At 38.1% G+C, this 10,739-nt stretch overlaps 1 pseudogene; it reads right to left on the bottom strand.

The window, feature by feature from the left end:
* Positions 1-8,348: 8,348 nt before the first annotated feature.
* Positions 8,349-9,883, bottom strand: LOC120213136 (annotated as a pseudogene).
* Between the last annotated feature and the right edge of the window lie 856 nt (positions 9,884-10,739).

The following is a 10,739-nucleotide window of genomic DNA, read 5'->3' on the forward strand; positions in this document are numbered from 1 at the left end:
TACAACTGCGATATCATTTTATCCGGTCTCTTCTGGAAGATGGGATTTTGAAACTTGAAAAGATTAGTGGAGCTCAAAATCCGGCAGAAATGTTGACAAAGACGGTGACCACGGACAAACTGAAGTTGTGTTCAGCTTCAGTTGGCATGCTAGAATAACAAGACTAGAAATGTTGTTGCATTGATCGAGGTGTGAAGACAGATTGAAATCAGTCTTCAAGTGGGAGATTGTTGGTCAAAGAAAAGCTAGCAGCCGGTGGCTGCTTGAATTTAAAACATGGGTTGCTAAATATTTTATTATTTAGTAATAAGGATAATTACAAAATTGAGTCATTGAACATTAGGGTATTTTCAAAGATTAGTCTCTAAGTTTCAACTATAAATACCCTAGCTCATTTAGCTTGAAAGTCATCCCAAAAATCTTCCAGTTCTCTCTCAAGTGTTTTGTAAACACCTGTAAAATTTCTCTCTTGGTAAAAGATCTGCAGCAGTCCGGAGACGTAAGCAAAATTGGTTGAACTCCGTTATCAATTTTGGGTATTATTTTTCCGGTTTTATTTCGCATTCTCACTAATCTGGTTATAGAGAAATTACTTGTACTCGGTTTATTTCCTAACAGGAGGGCCAAAACCAAACTTCTAATCATTCATCTTATTTAATTGGCTTACTCAAAAAAGGATGAAATGTGTGTATAAATAAATCACCTTGTCTTAAATTTCCGAATTTTCGGTCGTTGAAGAGGTCGAAAGCATATATGAAATAGCCAACGACATCGTTTTGGAGATCAGAACAGATCCCATGCCCGTTCCATTCAATTGACCACAATGCCGAATCACCACCCGCTTCATCCAAAAGGTTTGGCCAATCTTGCTTTAAGCCCGTGTAGAAGGATTTCTTCCTCAAATATTCCTACGAGTTCACGAAAGAAAAAGTAATACAAAAACAAGCATGCGATCCATAGATTAATTCAAAGCAAGATTTGCTCACGTCAATCTTTGTTGGCCTAAAAAAAATTTCGTTGCACTCGGCATCGCCGGGATACACCGGGCTGGCATCTTTACGTTGTGGCCATAGACCATGGATGGCAGGGAATTACAAACAGAAGGCGGCCATTGGAGAACGAATGCGTAGAAAGTAAAATCTTGGGAAGAAAGTACAGAGCTTATGGTGGCTAAGAGAGCAGCACCTACCAATAATATTCGTTTTGCATTAATTAAGGTATGCAAGGCTTTTATAGGAATTACTTTGAATAATTTGTCTCGTATTGTAGTCGTACTTACCGAGGAGCTAGAGTCAGATATGTGGTGTACTAACACTACGTTTATTTTGTTCACAAGATGGAAAAGACAAGTCGATGACCAAAATATCAAGAACATGCACATGTTTATATAATTAAACTATTAGTTTATCTCAAAAATTGTGGTAACTAATTTGTATCATAAAATCTCACTAACAACACGAGGCTAAAGAAAATTTACAGCTTTGTTAAAATACGCCAAAGTTTGTTGTAACTACCAGACCCCAAACCCTTAAATTAAAAATAACACAAGTTTAACGTGTTTAAATTCACATCCTTCCAATATTATCAATTTAAATAATTTTTAATTGATTATTATTCATATTTTCAACTTAACTATTAAACATAAATGAGGCATTGCATATTATAAACATGAAAAACGAAATTTGATTATTAACTTATTTGATAACTTTCATATCCGTTGAGTGTAAAATTTGGATTGTGAAGGTTATAGACGATTTATCCTTTTTAGTTTGGACAGAGAGTCATAACAAGTAATTATATGAAAAATGACGAGTGGAAGACGATGAGCATTCTAAAGCTAAGGGGAAGAGAATAGGGTTCAACCCTTCGTTATTCATGCTGTATAAACTTATATATTGGTCCTTAGTGATGGAGTTAGCCTTAGGGTCTAGATGGTTATCCATAGGCTGGTAAGGTAAGTAGATACAACAGTTAGATAACATATTTGGTTCTAGTTAATCATATGAAGCTACAAAGCAAACAGTAGCTAAGACAGCAGCAGCCACCGATATTCGCATTTTGTGCTAGTTTACTTGATCAGCTTTGCTAGCACTTCTCAAGTTTTTTTTTTTTTTTTTTGCATTGATTCAAGGTATTCATGCAGGTCTTTTATAGCAAATTTGGATTTGTCTCGTAATGTTATCGCCATTTGAATTCGGATTGGTTGAATGATACTTCAAAAAGAGACTCTATGAGTTTTTTTTTTTTTTGGCCAGAAACGTGTTTATTATGTTCAAGAGATGAAAATGACAACTCCACGGTCTGATATTTGTGAAGATGATATCAGTGTAATGCTTCTTCGAATTTGGATATCTGAAATATGTTCCCGAACCTATTATGGATTTGGATAAAATGTACTGAAGTCAACAGACGGGGTAAATCAAACACAAATTAAAATTAAAGCACGCAGAATGAGTAAAATTGTGAGACTCACGAAAGACTCTTACACCGGATCAACAACTAGTTTGGATGCATGATATGATGGTTTTAAAAGATTATCTGTCGTGGTTTATGAGTTATGGTAAGAGGTATTTACTGTCGGAGATGAATCGAACCTGAGTGATTCACCAATGTAGTACCATCGTGTTGGGAAATAAACCAAGTAACAAGTAATTTCTCTATAGTCAGATTTGTGAGAATACGAAATAAAAGCAGAAAAATAATACCGAAATTGATAACGGAGTTCAGCCAATTGTGCTTACGTCTCCGGACTGCTGCAGATCTTTTACTAAGAGAGAAAATTTACAGGTGTTTACAAAACACTCACTACTCAAAAGAAAACTCTCTAGTATTGGGAGAAAGAAATGATTTTTGGGATGGTTTTGAAGCTAAATGAGCTAGGATATTTATAGTTGAAACTTAAGGACTTAATCTTGTAAATACCCTAAAGCCTAGGGATTAATTGTGATTATCCCATTATCATTTTTCAACAAACATCTACCAAACTTTGAAAAACTATTTTTCAAAGAAACATTTACCAAACTTTGAAAACCATTTTTTCAAAGTTGGTTACCAAACTTGAAAACCATTTTAATAATTTCAACAATCTCTCACTTAAAGACTGATTTTAATCTGTCTTCACACCTCGATCAATGCAACATCTTTTCTAGTCTTGTTACTCTAGCATGCCAACTGAAGTTGAACACAACTTCAGTTTGTCTGTAGTCACCGTCTTTGTCAACATGTCTGTCGGATTTTGAGCTCCACTGATCTTTTCAAGTTTCAAAATCCCATCTTCCAGAAGAGACCGGATAAAATGATATCGCAATTGTATGTGCTTTGTCCTGGAATGAAAAGACGGATTTTTTGCTATATGTATAGCACTTTGACTGTCGCAATACAAGACATTGTTTTCTTGTTTCTTGCCTAACTCTTCCAAGAAACTTTGGAGCCAAACCATCTCCTTGTTGGCTTCCGTAACAGCGACATATTCTGCTTCAGTTGTGGAGAGAGCAACTATCTTCTGTAGTTGAGAAACCCAACTCACTGTGGTTCCTCCTAGAGTATAGACATACCTTGTAGTGCTCCTTCTGATGTCAACATTTCCGGCTAAGTCAGCATCTACATAGCCTGTCAGTATCGTATCTCCACCTTTGAAACAAAGTGTTTTGTTTGTGGTACCCCGCAGATATCTGAGGATCCATTTGACTGCTTCCCAGTGTACCTTGCCCGGATTATTCATGTGCCTGCTAACAGCTCCCACTGCTTGAGCAATATCTGGTCTGGTACAAACCATAACATACATCAAACTTCCAATTGCTGAGGCATACGGCACCTTCACCATGTGTACACGTTCTTCCTCCGTCTTTGGTGACTGTTCTTTGGAGAGTCTGAAATGAACACCTAAAGGTGTACTTACTGGTTTAGCATCTTGCATGTTGAACCTGGAGAGTACTTTGTTGATGTACTCAGCCTGTGATAATATCAAAGTCCCCGACTTTGTGTCTCTCTAGATCCTCATCCCAAGAATCTGCTTTGCAGCGCCCAGATCCTTCATAGCACTGCTTTGACAATTTTTGCTTCAAGTTTATAATCTCTTGCATGTCTGAGCCTGCAACGAGCATGTCATCAACATACAACAATAAAATAATGAAGCTATTGTCGAACCTCTTGATGTAGCAACAATGATCTGCTTGGCATCTGGTAAAACCACTGCTACTCATGAAACTATCAAACTTCTTGTACCACTGTCTAGGAGCTTGTTTTAAACCATACAAGCTCTTCTTCAACCTGCATACCAGGTTTTTCTTGCCTACCTCTATGAAGCCTTCTGGCTGCCTCATATTGATTTCTTCCTCCAAATTACCATGAAGGAAAGCTGTCTTTACATCTAACTGCTCAAGATGTAAATTCTCTGCAGCTATAATTTTTAACACCAGTCTGATTGTAGATAGCTTCACGACTGGAGAGAAAATTTCATTGTAATCAATACCTTCTTTTTGTTGAAAACCTTTGACAACCAATCTTGCTTTATAGCGTTTGCTCCATCGTGCTCTTCTTTGATCCTGTAAATCCACTTGTTATGGAGTGCTTTCTTGCCTGGTGGTAATTCAGCTAATTCCCACGTCTGATTTGACATAATCGAGTCCATCTCATCTTTCATGGAAGACTCCTACTTGACTGAATCCTCCACTTGCATTGCTTCATCATAGCACTCTGGTTCACCATTGTCAGTCATTAACAAGTAGTGCAAATAAGGAGAATACCGTTGGGTTGGTTTAGGAATTCTGGAGGAGCGTCTCAATTCTGGTGTGCCTGGTTCTTCCTCTTGAACTGCTTCAAGACTGATCTGAACATCATTTCCAGAAATCTCCTCGAACTCAGCAAATTCCTTTGCTTCAGCTTCGGTATTACTTGATTCTGCGGTTGACCTGTCTTTGTACATCACATTTTCATTGAAAATGACGTCTCTGCTTCTAATGATCTTCCAATTTTCGTAGTCCCAAAACCGGTAATCAAACTCATCACCACCGTAACCAACAAATACGCATTTGTTGGACTTGGCATCAAGTTTACTTCTTTCAGCAGAGTTTATGTGTACATAAGAAATACAACCAAACACTCTTAAGTGTAAAAGGTTTATTTCTTTCTTGCTCCAAGCTTACTCTGGTATTCCGCCATCCAAAGGAACTGAGGGCCCACGGTTGATCAGGTAAGCTGCAGTGTTGATAGCTTCAGCCCATAGAAATTTGGGCAATCCGGCATGTATCCTCATGCTTCTGGCACGTTCATTCAGAGTTCTGTTCATGCGCTCTGCTACGCCATTCTGCTGCGGTGTTATGGGAACTGTTGTCTCCATCTTGATCCCATTATTTGCGCAGAAATCTCTGAAATCTATTATCTCTGTACTCTCCTCCATTGTCAGACCTCAACCGCTTGACTTTTAAACCAGTCTCATTTTCCACCATGGCCTTCCATTTTCTGAAGGTATCGAAGACTTCTGATTTCTTCTTCAGAAAATAAACTCACACCTTCCTTGTTGAATCATCGATGAAGGTGACATAATATAGTGAGCCTGCAAGAGATGGAACTGGGGATGGTCCCCATACATCAGTATGAACCAATTCTAACCTTTCTACCTTGGGTGTCTTGTCAATCTTTGCAAAACTGACTTTCTTTTGTTTGCCAAAGATGCAATCCTCGCATAGTCCGACATCTACATTCTTTAGATCCGACAGCTTCCCTTTTGACAGACGTATCTTCATTCCTTTCTCGCTCATATGGCCAAGCCTTTGGTGCCATAGGTTTGATTTTCCATCAACATCTGCTACTGCAATGATATTCTCTAAATTTGAGGTTACATAGAGAGTACCAGTCTTCTTACCACGAGCAATGACGAGTGCTCCTTTGGTAATTTTCCATTCACAGCCTGAAAAGGTTGTACTGTATCCTTCTCTATCAAGCTGTCCTACAGAAATCAAATTTCTTTTGAGACCAGGAATATGTCTCACTCCTGTCAGCTTCCAGGTGGTCTGGTTTGGCAGCTTCAGTCGGATGTCTCCTTTTCCGACGATATTCAAGGTTTCATCATCAGCAAGATGAACCTTCCCAAAATCACCACTGACATAGTTCTCCATGATTTCTTGGCATGGCGTGGAGTGGAAAGATTCCCCTGAATCCAAAATCCATGATTCAATCGGACTGTTGACGCTTAAAATCATAGCATCACCTGTCTCCTCCGTCATGTTGGCAGATTCCTGTGCGCCGGTATTTTTCTTCGGTGCTCGGCAATCTCTTTTGAAGTGGCCCTTCTTGCCGCAATTATAACAGGTAAAATCTTTATTTCTGTTCTTGATTTTCCCCTTCTGGATTTCGATCTGCCACGATTTGAATTTCTCTCTGAAGTTCTCCCTCTGGACTCCGTGTGCAAGGCTGAGGAGGTTGATGCTTCACCCGATTCTCTCCGTCGAATTTCTTCGCTCAGTACCAGATCCCGAACATCGTCGAATTTTAATTTGTTGTTTTTCCGACGAACTGCTGACTGTTGTAACAGTAGCATTCCAAGTCTGGTAAAGATGATAAGAGAATTAAAGCTCAAACTTCATCATCAAATTCAATTTCCACTGAACTCAACTGGGTTGTGATTGTGTTGAGTTCATTTAGGTGTTATGCCACCGATGCCCCTTCCGTCATCCGCAAATTAAATAATCGCCTCATCAAATGAACTTTGTTTGAGGCCGATGGCTTCTCATACATACTGGAGAAAGCCGTCATAAGACATGTCGTGGTCTTTTCCTTTGCTATGTTGAAAGCATAACGTCAGTGGGATAACTCCGAGGGCTTGTCTGTCGAGAAGAGCCCAGTCTTCATTCTTCATGCCCTCTGGTTGTTTTCCTGAGAGTGGTTGATATAGATTTTTCTGGTATAGAAAATCTTCAATTTGCATCTTCCAAAATCCAAAGTCCGCACCATCGAACGTTTCAATTTTCACCTTCCCTTCGTCTGCAGCCATCGCTCCCACTCGAATCTGGCTTCGTTTGGATCGTTTCTGACAATTTCTGCGAACCGCCGTGTATTAGAAAACCTCCGTCGACAACTCGTATCGCCGACCGAATTTCACTATTCACGAAATTCACTATTTACGTGAATAGTAACCCAAATAGTAACCCCACAAAAAATTGACAGAATTCACAACCAAAAGCTCTGATACTAGTTGTTGGGAAATAAACCAAGTAACAAGTAATTTCCATATAGTCAGATTTGTGAGAATACGAAATAAAAGTAGAAAAATAATACCCGAAATTGATAACGGAGTTCAGCCAATTGTGCTTACGTCTCCGGACTGCTGCAGATCTTTTACTAAGAGAGAAAATTTACAGGTGTTTACAAAACACTCACTACTCACAAGAAAACTCTCTAGTATTGGGAGAAAGAAATGATTTTTGGGATGGTTTTGAAGCTAAATGAGCTAGGATATTTATAGTTGAAACTTAAGTACTTAATCTTGTTAATACCCTAAAGTCTAGGGATTAATTGTGATTATCCCATTATCATTTTTCAACAAACATCTACCAAACTTTGAAAAACTATTTTTCAAAGAAACATTTACCAAACTTTGAAAACCATTTTTTCAAAGTTGGTTACCAAACTTGAAAACCATTTTAATAATTTCAACACATCGAGTCTCAATTAACCATAAAAGAGGGAATTAAAAAAGAGGGAGCCCTTCGATTTTTCAACAATTTGACAATAGACGCTCAAATTCTCCCGTAATCATTGGTGTTCAAACCCAAAACCTCTGGGGATAACAACCATCATTTTAATCACTAAGCTCACTTGATCCGTACTTATAAATATCGATTTCAATAAGTCTAATGTAAAAAAATTGTATTTTTGTTCATATTACATAATCCTTTGAAGTATTTATCAAATAAAAGTATAGATACTTATGAAGATAATTTAATTTAGGGTAAAGTATAGTAATGGTCACTAAACTTTCTAAAGCTTTCATTTAGGTCCCCCAACTTTTAAAACTTGCAATACAGTCCCCCAACATTTAGTCCATTTTCAATATGGTCCCCCAACAATTAATCCGGGACCATATTGCAAACGGACTAAATGTTGAGGGACCATATTTCAAACGGACTAAATGTTGGGGAATTGTATTGCAAGTTTTAAAAGTTGGGGGACATAAATGAAAGCTTTAGAAAAGTTCAGTGACATTACTATATTTTACCCTAAACTTATCTAGAAACACTTATCTTTCCAAGGTAGGGTTTACCTGTCTTACAATCCTTTAGCATTACCAACCAAAATACATTAAACTAAATCTTAAATAGACTATAATATATTGATCAAACCATAATTTAACTTCAAACAACGTAAGCTAATTTTACTGCTCAACCGCGACAGAGGATCTCTTCGATCATTCGATCAAAGTTGGTAAGGGAAGATCCTCCATTATTAATGGCTGCTTCAGCTTTCTTCTTCCATTCCAAGGCCTTTTGCCTTATCCTTTGCCCATCATCTCTTTCTATCATCTCTCTAACAAGACTCTCCACATCGTCACGCTTTACGTCCGGGTTGATTTCCATTGCACTGCCCCATGTGTTGCATGCATATCGACAGTTCGTCTGTTGATCTGCGAAGAAAGGCCAGCAAATTAAAGGTACGCCTTCCGAAACAGCTTCCAATACTGAATTCCACCCGCAATGTGCCAAAAAAAGTCCAATCGCTGGGTGGGACAGGACTTGCTGTTGGGGACACCAGCTTGTGATGAAGCCCCTTCCCTTTATTTCCTCCATGAATTCTGTGGCAAAACAGTCGATTCACCCATTACGACATCGGGTCTCACTATCCATAAAAACGGGTACTTACTGTTTGCAAGTCCCCAAGCAAATTCTTTTAGATGATGACTTGACATCACTGGTACACTCCCATAATTCACATACAAAACCGAGTTAGGCTCCATTGTGTTAAGCCATTCGATGCAGCTTGTGTCTTCCTTCCATAGGCTTGAATTTAGCGAGTCGTGTTGGATTCCGGGTATGTTAATGTTCCTACAGAGCGAGGCAATTGGACCAATGGCATAAATATTTGGGGTTTTGTCCGCAAGAACTTGCAGTACTTCTTTGTCCAACTCATCGAAAGTGCTGAAGATTATTGAAGAAAATTCTAAGCATTCATGCGATACTTCAATGCAGAAATTCAACATGATGTATATCCTTGTAGCGCATATTAGGCATACGGGGATATCAATCGGCTTCTCAAGTGTCCCATCGCTAACAAAGTTCTCATCTGCAAGGAATAATAACATAAGATAAATAGAAGATCAAGTAACAAACTAGTAAAAGGAAAGCCTAAAATAATTTGTGTTTGTAACCTTTGAATGGAACAATGCTTGTTTGAACAAGTTCTTTGTATTGAAGATATCCCATAAAGCTAATACTGGAAGAAATCCAGAGTTGAACATAAGGCACCCCGATGACTTGAGCAGCCTTGGTTCCACAGTTCATGATTCCATCAGAAATTACGCAAGTAACAGGCGGCACTTGGGGTGAGGAATTCAACTTAGAGAGTAGTTCCAAGAATGGTGTGAAACAAGTTCTTCGTGTGGAATCACATATTAGTGGAACAGGCTGAGTTGCATCGGCATCAGAAGGTGGCAGCCCATCGGGGATGGTTTCGAATTGGAAATCCGGCAGACCCTTAACGGCTTCTACCCCTCTAGACCGGATCAATCGTATATGGTTGAACTCGGAGTTGACAAAGGTTATATGGAAGCCTCTTGAATGCAAGAGCTTAGCCAGTTGCATCATGGGGTTAACATGGTCTTGTGCTGGGAATGGAAGGCATACTGCATTAGATCCAGTTGAAACCATCGTAGAGGAAATAATAACTAAGCAATGAACTGAAGCTAAAATTCAAGGTTAATATGATGAATCTCCCTTATTAACAGAAAACGAGGTCGATATAAACAGTAAAATAGGGTGATTATGGTGTAAAATAATAGGCTGAGGTTGCTTTCGAAGTGGGTTGGCGTATCAAATTATTTGCGGATCTTCTGGCCAGCTTCTTGATGTCTTTATCCATGCCAAAATCGATCAGATTAAGATTTGTGGTAGGTGAGTATGAAAAAAATAAGGGTAAAGTATAGTAATGTTCATTGAATTTTTCTAAACCTTTCATTTAGGTCCTCAACTTTTAAAACTTACAATACAGTCCCCCAACATTTAGTCCGTTTGCAATATGGTCCCCAACAGTTACATCGGGGACCATATTACAAACGGACTAAATGTTGAGGGACCATATTGCAAATGGACTAAATGTTGAGGGATCATATTGTAAGTTTTAAAAGTTGGGGGACCTAAATGAAAGATTTAGAAAAGTTCAGTGACCATTACTAACTTTACCCTTTAATTTATTATCAATTATTTTATAACTAATTATTTAAATACGAAATATATAAATAATTTTTTTTAATAAATCAAAACTATGAAATAAATGAGTTCTTTCAAACACGAGAAAAATTAAAATGCCACTTAAATATCAATTTTTTAATTAAACTAATATAAAAATTAAAATAATATTTAAAAAATCATTAAATAAAGCTTTAAATGGGATGCACTAATATCAATTCGCGCCTTTTTTTTCCTTCAACGAATCAGCATGTTGAGCTCTGGTACGCCTTGCCATATAGTGTAGATGCACGGGGAGGTTCTGGTGATCGATTAAAAACGTTATTGGATATGTTATATACT

The sequence above is a fragment of the Hibiscus syriacus genome, unplaced genomic scaffold, assembly GCF_006381635.1.
Source record: "Hibiscus syriacus cultivar Baekdansim isolate YM2019G1 unplaced genomic scaffold, ASM638163v2 tig00110020_pilon, whole genome shotgun sequence".
Taxonomy (NCBI): Eukaryota; Viridiplantae; Streptophyta; class Magnoliopsida; order Malvales; family Malvaceae; genus Hibiscus; species Hibiscus syriacus.